General features: G+C 55.0%; 1 long non-coding RNA gene across 1 annotated transcript; it reads right to left on the minus strand.

Annotated features, from left to right (window-relative positions):
* Positions 1 to 329: 329 nt before the first annotated feature.
* Positions 330 to 10,934, minus strand: LOC127491434 (uncharacterized). Its single transcript, XR_007920099.2, has 4 exons — positions 10,801 to 10,934; positions 1,592 to 1,668; positions 1,072 to 1,343; positions 330 to 567 (listed from the first exon to the last, which is right to left on the minus strand). It is a non-coding gene; the product is annotated as an uncharacterized lncRNA (long non-coding RNA).
* Between the last annotated feature and the right edge of the window lie 6,416 nt (positions 10,935 to 17,350).

Consider the following 17,350-nt stretch of genomic DNA (forward strand, 5'->3'; position numbering starts at 1 on the left):
CTGGCGCGGCCAGCACACGGCGCTGATCTGATGGCAGGAGCCAGGTACTTATCCTGTTCTCCCATGGGGTGCAGGGCCCAAGCACTTGAGCCATCCTCCACTGCACTCCCTGGCCACAGCAGAGAGCTGGCCTGGAAGAGGGGCAACCGGGACAGAATCCGGTGCCCCAACCGGGACTAGAACCCGGTGTGCCGGCGCCGCAAGGCGGAGGATTAGCCTAGTGAGCCGCGGCGCTGGCCGCAAATATATCTTTGAGACCGCTCCTTTCGATTCATTTGGGCATAGGCCTGGGAGAAAAATTGGGGGTTGTATGTTGACACAAGGTGCTCTTTTTTAAATTATTTTTTAAAGATTTATTTATTTATTTGAAAGTCAGAGTTACATAGAGAGAGAAAGAGAGGCAGAGAGAGAGAGGTCTTCCATCTGTTGGTTCACTCTCCTCAGATGGCCCCAACGTCCAGAGCTGCGCCAATCCAAGCCAGGAGCTTCTTCTGGGTCTCCCATGTGGGAACAGCTGCCCAAGGACTTGGGCCATCTTCTACTGCTTTCCCAGGCCACAGCAGAGAGCTAGATCGGAAGAGGAGCAGCTGGGACTCGAACCAGCGTCCATGTAGGATGCCAGCACTGCAGGTGGCGGCTTCACCCGCTATGCCACAACGACAAGATGCTTTTAAACTTTAAAAATGATTCTCAGAGGAAAGCAAATGAGCATTTGGAAAGCACCTGCTGCCTTTTGGGAGTGCTTCTGCAGATCTGCAGAGCCAAGGCTGACGGGAGCGAGGGGAGGTTACTACTTGGGTCTGTGTGGGGCAGAGAATGAGGCTCCTGGGGGAGGGCATGCTTCCCTGGGCGCGGTGTCCACAGTGCTGGCTGAGCTGTGCTAAGTTCTGCTCCTGCCCGGGTGAACTGGTGGAGGTGCACGCCCAGGGTGTGGCGGGGCGGGGCTCTGCCTCCCCACGGGCGATGAGGATAGCACCAACCTGGTGTCTGCTGTCGGTTGTCACTGTGCTTCTGTTGGTCTGAGCTGTACCCACCATACAATACCCCCCTCCTTGCCCCCGGAAAAGATACCTGTGTCCCAGACCATGGCTCCAAGGGTTAGGGTAGGATTGTTGTAAGCCTCCAACTGGCACCTGATGCAACTCACAAATGCTAGTTTGGGGACTGTGGCTGATCGTTGGCGACTGGCACCGTGGATGAGGGAGGTCTTCTGCCCAAGAAGTGAATCTGGAGAACTCCCTGGTGTGTGGCCAGCTGTCTCCAGACAGAGCTCGGAGTGGCCCTGGAGCCTCTCTGTCCACGTCGAGTGTGGTCTGGGACCCCGTCCAGGTCCATGCCTGTCCCTGGGTTTAAACAGGTGTTTTAAAATAGCCAGTGACAACTTGGTGGCTCTAAAGAGACACAGACCTTGAGTTACTGCCCTCGTGCAGGCTCTGAGCGGTGCACAGTGCGCCCCTACCTTTGTGTGGTCAGTGCCAAGTTCAGACCACAGAGGAAACAGCTCTGTGTCCTTTCCCACTTCCTACCCACAGTTTTATCCTTGAGGACAGAATCTAAACGTGTTCTGCTCACATCTGCCACATGTCCTCACCCTTGAAAGTGGCTCGTAGCTGTGTCCCCCGCCGGTGCACATGGAGGCCACACCCAGAGCGAGGCTGCTGCTACTGCCTGGAGGAGAAGAGGATGCTGGACAGGTTTCACGTGTCTGCCCTAGAGCTGTGGGTCTGACTGTGGAGATGGAGGAGTGCCCGCCTCCGGTGGGTGGGGCCTGTGGGCAGCCTTTTCTGTGGCTGAAATGTGGTCTGAGTGGCCATGGGTCTGGTGTACAGCCTCCACTGTGAGGTATTAGGAGGGCGGAAGCTCCCAGGTGAGGCCTTTGGGAGGGGATCAGGATTCTTTGCTGTCAGCACCACGGAGCCCCTCTGACCGAATCCTGGTGACTGTGTAAGAAGAGACAGACAGACCGGAAGACAAGTACAGGTGCACACATGTGCTTCCTGTGTGTCTCCCACAGCCACCTCAGGACTCGGCCACAAGAAAGCCACCACCAGATATGGCTCTGTGACCCTGGACCTGTGCCCTGTGCTGTAATCAACCTCTTTTATTTGCAAAGTAGCTTGTCTTGGGCATGTCATTATAATACTGAAAACAGACTAATACACGTCCCCAGACATTTGTACGTGGAGATGGCTTTTTGCACCTGACTTAACCCCAATGCCTTGTTTCTATGAGAATAAACTTCTTCCGTCCCTCAACCAATGTTTACTGAGCAAAGCCTTGTGTTTGCCATCACACCCCACATAAGTGTAATGTGCATGTTTGCAATGGAAACACAACTTTATTTTTTCTCCACTGCCTGTTTAAATGTCCTTGTGCTGGGTCCTTCCCTGCTGGGAGGAAGCCACAAGTGCTGCCCACCACCCTGGCTGCCCCCCACCTGGCTGCACCTGCTTGGGTTACAAACAGTTGGCAGGGGGCTGGCACTGTGGTGTAGCAGGTGAAGCATCCACCTGCAGCACTGGCTTCCCTTATGGGCGCCAGCTCGAGTCCTGGTCGCTCCACTTCAGATCCAGCTTCCTGCTAATGCGCCTAGGAAAGCAGCAAAAGATGGTCCCTCAGCCGCTGCACCCACATGGGAGGCCTGGAAGAAGCTCCTGGCTCCTGGCTTCAGACCAGCCCAGCTCAGGCCGATGCAGCCATCTGGGGAGTGAACCAGCAGAAGGAAGACCTCTCTCTCTCTGTCTCTCCCTCTCTCTCTGTAACTCCGACGCTCAAATAAATAAATAAATCTTAAAAAAAAAAGACACACAGTCCTCAGCCCGTTCCAGCCACAAGGACTATCCACCCTGGTTTTCCAGCTGTAGATGGCAATGGGAACCTGGGGAGGGAGGGAGAGGGAAGGGGACACCTTTTCTATTTTTCCTCCTTCTTCCTCACCCCCAGCCCTGAGGTTTCCTGGAGAGTTCCGGGGTGGCCGGAGGAGGAGGAGGTGAATGGGAAACCCAGGGCTCTCCTGAGCGGAGCTACTGTCAGAGGCCCAGGCCACACCAGCTTGTGAGCCCGGTCTGGTCATCCAGAGTGGCGTGGGGCTGACGCGTCTCTCTCTGATGCTTTGTGCAGGTGCTTCTGTGGCTCACTCTATACATCTCCCTTGGAAGGACGGGGAGTGTTAACCAGCCTCTAGGCATTATAAGGAAATGCCTGAGACTGGCTCCTTTATAAAGAAAGCAAGTTTATTTAGCTCACAGTGCTGGAGGGTCCAGGGTTTGCTGGTGAAGAGGTAGGGAGTGTGTGTGTGTGTGTGTGTGTGCGTGTGCACGCGCACATGTCCTCTGGTCTTACATAGGCACCCGTACTCAATCACAGGGCTTCGCCCTGCTGACCAGGTCTAATCCTCATACGTGCCAAAGGACCGGCTCCAACTCCACAGCTTGGGGAAGTCTCTTTCTCTTCATCCCACACAAAGGGGATTGCATTTCAGCTCGGGAAGCCCAGACTCAAGCCGCATCCACACTGTGGCAGGGAGCATCGTCCACTTAGGTCTGAGTGTTCGACTGGCGTGTCGCTGGGTGAAAGGGAGCAGAATCCAGGGTGGACAATGGCCAGCGCCTGGAGGGAACAGTGTGGACACACAAGTATGCCTTCCCTCTGGTCACCGGTGGTGCGGCCTCAGCACGCAGCTGCCTGTGGCGGGAATGGAAGGCAGCGCCATGAGGAAAAGGAACCCCCCGGGTGTACACAGGACCAGGGCTGGCCCCTGTGGCCCTGCTGGCTCCTGGTGTGGCAGAGAGAGAGAGACAGATGGAGAGAGAATGCGGGGGGGAGGGGTGGAGAGAAGGAAAGAGAGAGGAGAGATATATCTTGCATCTGCTGGTTCACTTCCCAAATGGCCACAATGGTGGGGGCTGGGCCAGGCAAAGCCAGAAGTCAGGAGTTTTATCCAGGTCTCACTTGTGGGTGGCAGCACCCCAAACACTTGGATATATTCTGCTGCTTTTCTGGGCACAATAGCAGGGGGATGGATCAGAAGTAGAGCAGGTGGGATTCGAACCGGTGCCTATAAGGGATGCTGGCATTATAGGTGGCCTCTTAACCCACTATACCACAATGCCAGCCCCTCTCTGCTCCCATTCTAAGCCTTGCCTTTCCTGAAGGAACAGCTGCAACCAACCACACCTTCCTGCCCTTGCACAGTTTCCAGACCGGCTGAGCTCCTTGGAGTAGGGAGTTTAGGTAATCACACACAGATTCTGCCTTTATTTAAAGAGGAACAAGAAAGTTGCTTCCTGTGTGGACTCCCCAGAAACCAGGACGGATCCGACTTCCACAATTTTAATGAAGTGCAACGTTTTGCAGAGGAACAAACAAAACCCTTACCCTTGCCCTCCCTCCCTCCTTACTCGGTATCCCTTTTATTTATTAATTTCTGTTGCAAAATGGCTTTGAAGTGTCTGGGAGCCTGGAGGTGGGAAGGGGGGGAATTCCTGTGTGGGAGAGCGGTGGGTCTCTTGCCAGTGCAGCTGGAAGGAGGGCCGTGGTAACAAAGGCGACAAATGTAGCAGTGCTGTGTGCTTTGATGTGTGAAGATTAAACATCGTGTCAAGTGCAAGCTCCCCAGCCAGCTCCACTGAAATGTGATCATATGGAAGCCTCAGACCTTTGGGGCCAAAACCCTATAAAGATAGAAATCAGGCTATTCATGACAGTTTCCAGTTTGGAGGAAAAAAGAAAGTTCTAAGGTATGTTTGCTCCGCAGCCTTGCACAGACGCCCTGCTGGTAGACACCTGCACGCCACATGCTTGCAAAGCAGGGTGCTGAGCTCTGCGTGAGAGCAGAGGCTGCGGCAGCAGACCGCTCCCCGGGGCTTCGTGTATGCAGACTTCCCACGAGGGGCACGGCCAGGAGCCAGTGCCAGCTCCTCTGGGCTTCCCAACTTGTCTGTGTGCTCTGCACGGTGATTCTGTTCTGGCAAGCAGGAACCTGGATGTGAGGTCGGCGCCTGGCTTCAGCCCCTAGGTTGGAGGTTGTGGAGTCAGGGTGGGGAAGTGGCTCATCTCTCTCTTTTAGGGTGGGCAAGGGGCTTCAGATACCACAGCTCCTCATCTGGGTGGGAGGCTGGTGAGTCCTGGTGGACTCATCTCTAGGTGGGGTGGGGAACTGAGGCTTGAGGGGTCCCCAGACTAGGGAGTTCCCTTTCCAGACGCATCAGGGAGTGAGCTTTGTCTTCTAACTAGACAGGTGCAGCCAGGGTGTGGGACCCCTTCCTGTTCCTATACCGAGGCTGGAACTTTACAAAGAAGAGAGGTTTATTGAGCACACAGTTCTACATGTTCAAGGGCTTGGCACCTGCACTGGCTCAGCTCTGGGGAGGGCCCCAGGGCAGATAGCACCATGTGGTAGGAATGGGGGCATTAGGGAGAGCATGAGGTGAGGCAGGAAGTCCTAATGTGGTGACCCCGACACCAGGTCCTGTTCCCTGAAGGTCTCACCAACACCATCTCAACACCACCACACTGGGGACCAAGCTGCCAGCATGTGATTCCCTGGGGAGCATCTAACTACGCCATAGCAGCCAGGCGAAAAAGGAGACTGGGAGGAGAAACGTCGCAGACGTGACGAGTGACGGATGGAGGCTGCAGCTGAGCTGGGCATGGGACCAGGGACCAATGCCTTGGTTTCCTTAGCTGTAACTGGAGGGGGTGACATCTGACAACCGCAGCCTCTGCAACCTTCACCCCACCATGTCAGCCGTTAGCACTGGAGTGCGTGTAGCCCTGGGGCTCAGAGCGGACGGCAGAGACCCAAGAAAGGATGGGAGGAGTTTTCACATGCAGGGTCTGCCTGGGCCAGGGGCTCTTAGGGAACCCAGGTCAGGCTGCTGAGGGCTTGGGACAGGAGAGGGGCTGGAAGAGACAGCACAGGGATGTGTGTGTGTGTGTGTGGGGGGGGGGGGTTGGGGAGCTGCAGGTGTCAGCTTTGTCACCATCCTCTGGGGGTGTGTCTCCGGGCCTTTGGGCCATGCAGATCCTGTCTCCATTTGTGTCTGAGCCCCAAGTGGAGGCTTCCAGAGGCGAGGATGTCCTAAGTCAGGATGTGGATCCAGGTGTCTTGGCCACAAGCTGGGTGTCGTGACCATGGGGTGTTTTTAATTTGCTGCTTGCATGACCTTGACTGCAAAGCCCACCCCCAGCGCAAGGCTAGATGGAAAGGCAGCCCACCTAAATAAGGGGTCTCTGAAGCTGGTGAACAGCTCATTGACCCAGGAGTGATGTACAGGCCCCCAAAGACACCTTCTGAGAGGCCAGGGGCCCCAGCACCAGCAGCGCAGTAGCTCTGAGGGCGGGTGCAAAGGGTGCTGGGATTGGCATCAGCAGGGCAGACTTGGAATCTCTCCCGCTCTCACTGGGGCTCATTGCCCTGGGACTCTGGTCCCCAGGGGTAGAGGGCAAGGACTCCACGTCCCCTGGAAGTCAGCGGGTAGGCGAGCACCCTGCCTTGTCCCTGGCCCACAGGAAGTGCTTGCTCAGCGGCGCCTACTCTCATTCACGAGCACCCATTGTTGTGCGGTTTGCAGGTGGGCCTGCTGAAGGGCCAGGGGCAGAGGCGTGGAGAAGGCCCACAAGGGCCCAGCCTCCTCCTCTCCGCTATGGCTCTGCGCTGTGCAGGTGGAGCTGCACACGTCTGTCTGAGGCGTAGGGACCCAGAGAGGCAGATCTGAGGCAGGCCTGGGCAGCCGCCTCTCCGCCTCCTACCCCTGCCCACATTCCCAGAGGACAGGGCAGGTCCCCTAGGCAGTGAAGTGCCACTCACTGGGCAGCAGTGACTCATCTGAAGAAGGGAAGGGCCTGGGGGCTGGAGACAGGAAGTGCATCGTTTGTTTTCTCTGAATTGGAGTCCAACTGGAGCGGAAGCCAGCCTGCTCCTGTCCTCTTGCAGGCTGGATTGGGGTTCCTGAAACCTCTCTGCCGGCGAGCAGCGCAGATCTAAACGTCTGGCCGCTGGAACTCTGGTTCACCGCCCAGCACGGCCCAGCACGGCCCAGTACGGCCCAGCACGGCCCGGCACTGCCCCGCCGATTCCCATGTGAGCCGAGCTGGGGTGGCCTCGGCTCTAGACTGTGATCTCACTGTGGAGACACAAACCTCGGACGAGGTGGTTGTCCTAGGGCTGACACCAGTGTGGAGGCCCACGCTCCATGTCAGAGCGACAGGCTTCAGTCTGCCTCTGAGTGCAGCTTCCTGCCAGGGGACACGTGCCACACACACTGTACACACACATCATACACACAGCATACACACACTGTACACACACAGCATACACACACTGTACACACACAGCACACGCCCAGCATACATACAGCATACATACACCGTACACACACAACACACGCCCAGCATACACACAGCATACATACAGCATGCACACACCGTACACACCCAGCATACACACCACACACACTGTACACACCACACACACAGCACATACCACACACATTGCACACATCACATCACACCACACACACACCACACATACATCCACACAAATCACACACAGGATACACACAGCATACACACACCGTACACATCACACACACAGCATACACACAGCACACACCACACACACATTGCACACATCACATCACATCACACCATACACACACCACACATACACCACACATACATCATATATACATCACATACAAACCAGACATGATACATACAGCATACATACCACACACACATTGCACACACCACACACACATCACACACATACATACCACACACACAGCATACATACACCATACACACCACACACACATACAGCACCATACACACCACACACACATACAGCACACACCACACATACAGCATACACACACTATAAACATCACACACACCTCCACACACCATGCCACACACATAGCATACATACACCATACACAACACACGCATCACATACCACACATATATCATACACACCACACACACATCATACACACCACACACACACCATACACACACCATACACACCACACACACCATACACACAGCACACACACCACACACATCACACACCACACACACAGCATACACACCACACACACATCATACACACCACACACACAGCATACACACCACACACACATCATACACACCACACACACACCATACACACACCATACACACCACATACACCATACACACAGCACACACACCACACACACAGCACACATGCACCATACATACCACACACATCACACACCACACACACAGCATACACATACCATACACACACACAGCACAAACCACACACACCACACATACAGCATACACACACCACACATCATACATACCTCACACCCCTGTGCCACATACCACATACACATACATCACACATCCCACACACACATACATCACACACACACCACATACCACACACATACACCACACACCACACACACATACCACATATACACCATACACACACACCACACACCGTACACACACCACATACACATCACACATACCTCACACTCCTGTACCACACACCACACACACATACATCACACACACCACACACATACATCACACACAGCACACACATATGCCACATACATACCACGGACCTACTACACACACCACACACCACATACACACATACCACATATACCATGCACACATCACACTCAACCACACACACATACCACACTCACACACCATACACACTCACATACATCACAAACACACCACCCACACACACAACATGCACACGCATACCACAGACACACTGCACACACACAGGCCAGCAAGGAGGTAACTGTCCGGCCTGTAGCGTGGCGCTCCTTGAGCAGACATTGGTCTACAAGAGCCGCACACTCCCCACTCGCAGGATGCTTTCCTGCCCCTGGGCACTCAGAGCAGGGCACCCCTCGGTCTCTGGCTGCTCACAGCAAAGCCTGTGCGGTCATTCTTCACGGCCAGGGAAGGGCTGGCCGCACAGCGTCGTCACGGTGTGGCCAGGCTGTGTGTGGATGGAAACGTGGCCGTGCTCGGCGGAGCACAGGCGGGATGGCCCACGCCCTGCTCACACTCAGCCTGGGCGACACTCGCACGCTGACACCCCACAGCACCCCCGCTGCCTCCTGCCCCGCCGCGTGCCTGTGAATTGCCTCCAGTATGCTCATCGGCAAAGCTGAGCTTCCAGAATGCAGGTCTCGTGGGGCCATTTTGGATTCTGACTCTGTAGAGGAGCATCTGGAAGCATCCAGAACTCTATGTCCCCCCCCCCCCAATCCCCAGCCCCAGGCCTCTCCACCCAGTGCCGCAGCCTCCATGGCCGTCCCGGGCCCAGATCTCCTCGCAGCCATGGGAGAGACCTCCTGGCCCTGGGCTCTCCCCCTCTCCATTCCCCAGCGTGAGCCCAGTGAGTCCGTGGCATTGCCAGCATGGATTACAAATTTCCCACTTGCCCTTGAACTGGGACAACCCCCTGCCCTAATTGTGGTTTGAAATCTACTGGCTTTGGCCTTTAATAGTATTTGGTATCAGCCGTGGAACATACCACTTTACGAAAATAACATCCCGCGCCCTCCTTTCAAAATAGTCAGATTGAGTCCGCTCAGCCAGGTTTTGGGCCAGATGTGGAACGCAAGGTCCCCTCTGCCAGGGCTGTCCGGCCCCTCCCTGAGGCAGTCCCTGGTGGTCTTCCTGCCATCCTGTGCTACGTTTTGCATGTGCGTGGGCTCCCACAGAGGCCTGTGGCAGGCAGCCTGGATCGCCATGCAGTCCGTGGTGGGTGGGGGAGATGGGCGGGGCTGGGATGGGTCTGCAGATGACAGAGCCAAGGACACTGGCCCCGGCAGGGAGGGAGGATGGGGCGGGGGTCGGAATTCCAGGTGAGATGCCGGTGCTCCCCACTGACAGCCATGTTTCCTCTCGGGACTCACCCAGGGTGTCCTCGGGCAGCCGGACTGTTGGAACTAATGTGACACTGGGAGGAAGTGGACACTCAGGTCCACGCTGGAGTGCAGAGCCTGGGTGGGCACTGTGCAGGTCCTTCCTGTGGGCCATGCCCTGCGTCCTTTGAAAAGCCTGTTAGAGACGCCGGCCCGCTCTGAAAGGCACAGAGCTGATCCGTGTGCTGTTTTCAATTTGTCCATGACGCTGCCCTGAAGAGCGAGTGCCTGCAATCGGGTGTGCCCTGTGAAGCCAGAGTGTCCCTGCCTGCCCATCTGGGGACAGGCTCTCTCTGAGCCTGGCACAAAGGAGCGGGCAGGGCAGGCACAGCGGGCGGACCCTGTTTTTAATCCTGACTTTGCATGTGAATGTGTGTGGCATAGCTCCTACTCTGGGAGGAATAGCAAAGGGCAATTTCAGCACTTTGATGTTGCTTCAAAACCTGGGAGGAGACAAGCAGTGGTGGCAGCCCCTGTGCGTGTGTGTGTGCGTGTGCATGTGTGTGTGCATGTGTGTGTGTGCATGTATGTGCATGTGTATGTCACGCGTGTGGTGCATGCATTATTTGGAGGTTTGGGAGAACATGATCTGGGAAGAGCCGTGATGTGAATATCCCTCCCCTTAAGCTGATTAACATCTCCTCGCTCCCTCTCTGCTTCGGCACCAGAAACCCCAGTCTGGCATCTCCACGGCCCCGAGGCTAGGCCGTCTGGGGAGGTGTCTGCAGCTGGGGCTGCGAATTGGACTCCGTCCGTCCGCGTGAGCGGTGGAAACTCGGCTCGGCTCCCAGCTTCCCTTTCCCGCCCCCCGGGGCTCTGACGAGGTGCTGGTGCGTCTGCTTACCTTGGCGTTGCAACCACCCAGGCCCCATCTTCCCTGCGTGTGAAAACACTCCCGACAAGCTCCTGCCTGTTCCCACTCTCGGGGGTTGCTCCCGCTCGCCTCTTCTTGGAAAGCCAGAAGCAGTGGCTGTTTTGACCTCGGACAAAGACCTTTGTGCTGGCTGAGGCACGAGGGGACCTGCCAGTGACTGGTTGCATCATCATGTTTTGGGGGCACAGGGTAAGCCTGGGAAGCTCCGTAGGGGGCAGGTTCCTAGGGAAAGGTACACAGAGCCACTGCTGAGACAATACTCTTTTTAGCTCATGCCCAGCTTGCATCAGGAGGAAAAAAAAAAAGGCGGTGCCAAAGAGGAGGAGCGGTGAACTTGGAGAGTGTCACCGCTCTGTGCAGGAGGTCGTAACCCCCAAGGCAGTCACGAGACCGCTGTGTCCCTGGGCATGTTGGCTCCAGAGGGTGGCACAGACTGACCAGGCTCGGCTGCTCCCCTGCTTGCTGTCCTAGTCCATTTTCGGCTCACTAGGCTAATCCTCCACCTTGAGGCGCTGGCACACTGGGTTCTAGTCCCGGTCGGGGCGCCGGATTCTGTCCCGGTTGCGCCTCTTCCAGGCCAGCTCTCTGCTGTGGCCCGGGAGTGCAGTGGAGGATGGCCCAAGTGCTTGGGCCCTGCACCCCATGAGAGACCAGAAGCACCTGGCTCCTGCCTTCGGATCAGCGCAGTGCGCCGGCCGCAGCGCTCCAGCTGCGGCGGCCATTGAAGGGTGAACCAACAGAAGGAAGACCTTTCTCTCTGTCTCTCTCTCTCTCACTGTCCGCTCTGCCTGTCAAAAAATAAAAAAGAAAAAAAAGAAAAAAAGAAAAGAAAAGAAAGAAAGTATCTGAGGCTGGTGCTCTGTAGGGGAAAATGGTTTATTTTGGCTCATGGTTGCGAGGGCCCAAGAGCATGGTGCTGGTGTTGGCTTCTCATGAGGGCCTCACAGTAGACAGCACCATACTAGGGGAGCCTGGAGGACAGAGAGAGAGAGAGAGAGATCCACAGTGAGACAGGCAAGACTTGAACTCGCTTTGTAGCTACCTGCCTTGTGGTCTCTAATCCATTCCTGCAAGACCTAATCCAGTCTCAAGAGAAGTAAGCCAGGCTCTGGAGGAAACCATGAACTCATTTATGCAGGCAGATCCTTCCAGAAGCCACAGCCACCACCACCTCCATGCTGTGACCCGAGGCATGAGGCCTCCACACGCATTTTGGTGAAGACAAACCACGTTCCAAACATAGCTGTTGTCGAGAAAGTGGGGGCAAATTAGGTGCCAGAACAGGGAGCCTGGGATGAGGGCGACCTGGGAGCTGGGGGTGCAGACCACATGTCCTGGGAGGGACGGAAGGGAGACAGGCCCTGCCAAAGCCAGTCTGAGTTGAGCAAGGCCACAGGGCCATCCTCTGGGAGGGAAGGGCCTTTTCTTCCATTAAAAACAGGCTTCCTTCCCTGAGTCAGCTCCGTCTTGTTCTCATTTGCACAGCCCCAGCGCCTGCATCTGGGTGTTGCTCGGGACGTACAATGCCAAGGGGAGAGAGCAATCGCATCCCTGCTCCTGTAGCTCTTGGACAGCTCCCGAGGCTCCCTGGCTGGACTCCTGTCTGACCTCTGACCTGTCATACCTCTCTGAGCCCGCAGATCAAGTGTCTCATGTCTCTCTGCCTGCCTATTTCAATGTCTGCCTTGGCAAGTTCAGGGCCAGTCTCTCCAGTGAAGGACAGCTATTTTCATCTGGAAACAAACATTAAAGAATAAACGATGTCTCCATCAGCAGTTACCGTTTCTTCCCCTTTACAATGTGTAAATGCTTTTATCATTCTCTTCCTTAGTCACCCAGCTGTCCCATGAGGCAGGTGTTCTTCTTAAACCCATTTAATGGGCAAAGAACGGAAGCAGAGAGGTGCACCACCCTCCTGAGTTCTGCCTCACTGTGAGTTTCTGGAAGAATCTGGATTCTAATCCAGAGCGTGCTCCATGCGTCCCAGGCTGGGAGGCTGAAGCTCCGAACAGTCCTTCTAACCGTGTCCTAGTGCTGAAAGCAGGACTCATCAAGCCTCCCCCCTGTGCCATGGGCACTTTTTATTTTCGTTTTATTTGAAAGGCCAAAGAGACAGACACAGAAAGATCTCCACTCATTGGTTCACTCCCCAAGTGCCTGCAGCAGCCAGGGTTGAGCTAAGCTGAAACCCGGAACTCTATCCAGGTCTCCCGTGTGGGTGGCAGGGACCCACGTCCTTGCGCTGTCATCGACTGCCTCCCAGGCTGTGCATTAACAGGCAGCTGGGTTGGAAGCAGAGGAGCCGGGACTCTAACCAGGCACTTGGATAGGGGATACCGGAGTCCCAAGTGGCAACTTAACTGCTACCTCGGCTGCCCGCTGCATTGGGTGCTTTGATTAGGCGGTGATCCCAAGGCCTTCTCCCTGTTCGCGCAATCCACAACAACCCAGATAGCATCTGCTGTCAATCACCAGGCATCCCCAGTGGACCGGGGTGGCCTCTGCTGCCCCCACCATTTCGGGAGAGAAGTGAGAGGCAAAGAAGGCGGTTGCCCTAAGAAGAAGGGCCAGGATTGTCCTGAGATCTTGCATGCACACCCTGACCCCTCAGAGGAGCTGGGGTCGCAAAGCGGGGCTTTGCAACGGCAGTGAAAATGCCGGGAGCCCCTGCCAGGTCTCTGGTGGCTCACGGGACATGTGTTCATTCTCAGAGTACTCCGCTGGCGGCACACATATTGACACAGAGCAATTATACATCTGAGTAGTTCCAGGGGGCACAGCGATGATGACCTCGATGAGCTTGGAGTTACTTTCAGTAACCAGGGTTGGAATGGAAGGTGTCTCTGCATACAGCCGGCCCTCTACCCCTGTGGGCTCTGCGCCCTTGGATTCAACCGTGGGTAGGAAGCATTTGGAAAGTGTGTCAGTACTGAACATGCACAGATCTTTATCTTTTTGGTATTCCCTAAGCAATACAGCACCACAGTTCCTTGCCTGAGCTTTCCATTGGGTTAACTATTATAAACAACAGAGATTCAAAATCCACAGGACGGCGCCTTTAGGCTCCATGGAAATGCTATTGCTACCCATGAGGAACAAGCACCACGTGAGGATTGAGCCACGGCACCGGGGTGCAGTGTTAGGGCAGGCTCACGGGTGGAGGCAAGGCCGCCCCCATCCCCAGGTCACCAGCACTTCTGAGCAGCTGGCCGCGAACGACCCTCTGCGGGTGTCAGGGAGCACTGTAACCACGAACCCCTTTATTTGCCGTTTGAAGGGCAATGCATTGACCAGGCTCAGCCATGGCTTGCAGTTAGAGTTGGCTCCGTATTGGGTCTCAGGGCACAGGTGTTCTGGGTGACAAGCGCAGGAGACGAGGGCAGACAGTTCGGGAACCCACCATTTCCAAAACAGGCTGAGGCTGCTGTGTTCCTGCAGCCTGCTCCGCTGGCCTGTAGTTCTATGGGTTTTCCAACCCTCGCCAGAGCACGTGGGCATTGCCCCAGGCTTGCTCCGTGGCACTGCCACCCACTCACTAGACCAATGCACGCACCATGGTGGGTGCCCTGGTAGCTGAAGCTGTTCAGATGCAAAGATCAGACGGAGGGGCAGGTGCCGCGGCGCAACCTTACATACTGGAGCACCTGTTTGAGTCTCGGGTCCTCTAGCATCCAGCTTCTTGCTAACATATCCTGGGAGGCAGCAGATGGTGACTCCAATGCTTGGGCCCCTGCCACCCACATGGGAGATTGGATAGAGTTCCTGGCTCCTGCCTGTCAGATAAAATAAAAATAAATAAACATTTAAGAAAAGAGGGAATAAAAAAGATCTGGTGGAAAATTCACAGAGCAACGTCTGACTTCTGGTTGATGGCATCTGATTTGAAATGTTGAATTTCATTCAGAGATTCATTGGTGGGAATAAGCTTAAAAGATGTTTTGAGAAGAAAATGAGTGTCAAAAATAAAAAGAGCTTAAATATCCACCAAAATCAATACTAAGAGACACCTGACACTCCTGTCATGGGGGCAGTTCAATGAGATCATGGGAAAATGGTATTAAAAGATGTTTATTTTTTTGCAAAAAGGTTGAAGCCTAGGCAGATTGTTTTCCCAACTTGCATTTTCCATGATCCTTTCGAAGCCCTCTCCTATGCATGGATTTTAAAGTGTCTCTACGTCAGAATAATGTCTTGTTTTAGTTAATTTCCCCTGATTTGATTGACATACCCAAGAATGATGCCTGTCCCTTCACCCTAGTCTGAGTAACAAGACATGCCTGGCACATCCACAGCCATTTAGTGCCACTAGGGAAAATGCCACCCCAGCTTACAGTCACACCCGTAGGTCTGTGTAGCCAGGTTCCCTTGTGTTTCATTAACATTTTGGTATTTTGTTTCCCTGTCCTTTGGCGATGTTTAACCACAACATATGGTGCTTCTGCAGCCCACTGAGAATAGATTAATCAATAGCTCCCTGAATGACTTGAACAAGACCCATAATTCAAATCTCATGTTGCATCTTTGAGATGGAAGCAAGCTTATGCTCTATTTGATTCTTTGGAGGTGACCCTACTTTTAGGTAGAAACGTCCCTAAAGTTCCGGAAAGACCTGGAGCTGTGTCGGAATAAAGAAGTGAGGTTGTCTACACCGTAAGAGCAGCTGTCCGTTGAGAGTCACTCTTGGGTACCGGCAGTGTGGAAGGGACTTCCAAGCTAAGAACCGAGACTAACAGCACGTGGGAAGATACAACCTCGCTCTAATGAGATTTCACGAGGAACTCGGCACTCCCCGGTGCGTCCACACTCCCAAGTGAGTAGGAGGACACCCACCGCACGGGGGTGGGGAGTGACTTCAGTCGAGAGAGGAAAGCAGAGGTGAAAGTCATTGAGGTGGGCGGGGCTCTGATGGCCAAACGAAGCCTCCCAGGAGGAATGAGGAGAGAAGGAAGCAGTGACACATGGGTGTGTGGGGGGAGGTGGTCAGGGCTGACCTCGGCGCATGAGGGTGACTAAGGCAGAGACTCTGAGTCAGCCCCAGAGCAGGAGCAGAAGGGGCGTCGCCTCTCAGGAGGCTGAGTTTTTGGAAACTGGGGTGAGTGGGTCCAGTGCAGCTGTTTTGGGAGCAGAAGGCCTGGCTCTGGGGGCTGGCAGAGGAGCCCAGCTGTGGCTGTGTGGAGAGTTAGGAGCCACGTGTGACACTGGAGAGGAAGGAGTCAGGAGAGCCGGCACCCAGAGGAGTCTGGGAAAGCCCCAGTGGGATCCTTCTGATTGGTCACGGAAGGTGGAGACTGGGAGAGACTGGGAGAGAAGACCTTGACGTTAGAAATCTCCGAGTCTGAGCCTTTGAGTGGCCTTTGTCTTGGGTTATTGGGAAGTATCTTCTAAATCCTTGGACTCTGCCGAGTGATGGGGGCAGGGGTGTCTTGGGGGCGGGGCGTTGATTGCACCTGAATTTATGCTGACACAGGAGACTCGGGATGGGGGCTGGTGATCAGCGGGTGGGTTAGTGCCACCCCAAGGACCCAATCCAATCACTTCTCCAGGGCCACACCTCCAAACAGGGTAATTGGATTACATTTCTGCCTGATGAGCTCATTAACATAAGACTTTGGGAACCAAAGCTGTAACACATGGGCCTCTGCAGGACAGTCAACATCCAAGTTAATATCAAGAAACCGAAGCAGCAGAGGAAGGGCCGGATTCACCAGTCGTGCCGACCTGTGATGCCCCAGTAGAAACTCGGGGACCCTGAAGCTCAGCCAAGCCTCCCAGGTCGGTCAGGACACCGACTCATCCCAAGGGTGTGGAGGCTTCGTCATTACCTGGTCCAGAGCTGTGCCCTCGGCTGTGGGACTCTGTGCATATGGGGCTTTCCTGGACGCTGGGAGCTATCCTAGCCAATGTCGAACCTGGGAGTTCAGAGATGCCCTTGCATTCGCGGCCAGCTGCTCAGAAGTGCTGGTGACCTGGGGATGAGGGCGGCCTTGCCTCCACCCGTGAGCCTGCCCTAACCCTGCACCCCGGTGCTGTGGCTCAATTGTTGTGTGGTGCTTGCTCCTCCCTGGATCAGATTGCACGGGGTGCCCGAGGGAATGGGGCCTTCTCTGAGTCAAGCACCCACGGTCTGGTTCCGTTAAGTCCACGAAGGTTCAAAAGGAGTGATTGTGCAGAGGCCGGTGCTGTACCGCAGCAGGCTAAGCCGCCGTCGGCAGCGCCAGTGTCCCATATGGGCTGCCAGTTGGTGTCCAGCTGTTCCTCTTCCGATCCAGCTCTCTGCTATGGCCTGGGAAAACAGCAGAAGATGGCCCAGATGCTTGGGCCCCTGCACTCACCTGGGAGACCCTGTTGGAGCTCCTGGCTCCTGGCTTTGGCCTGGCCTTGCCCTGACCATTGTGGCCATCTGGGGAGTGAACCAGCGGATGCAAGATCTCTACCTTTTGAATAAATAAATAAATCTTTTTTTTTTTTTAAATAAAAGAGTGATCATGACAATAAATAACTAACGGTAGGAGAAAGCACT

Source organism: Oryctolagus cuniculus, chromosome 1 (assembly GCF_964237555.1).
Source record: "Oryctolagus cuniculus chromosome 1, mOryCun1.1, whole genome shotgun sequence".
NCBI lineage: Eukaryota > Metazoa > Chordata > Mammalia > Lagomorpha > Leporidae > Oryctolagus > Oryctolagus cuniculus.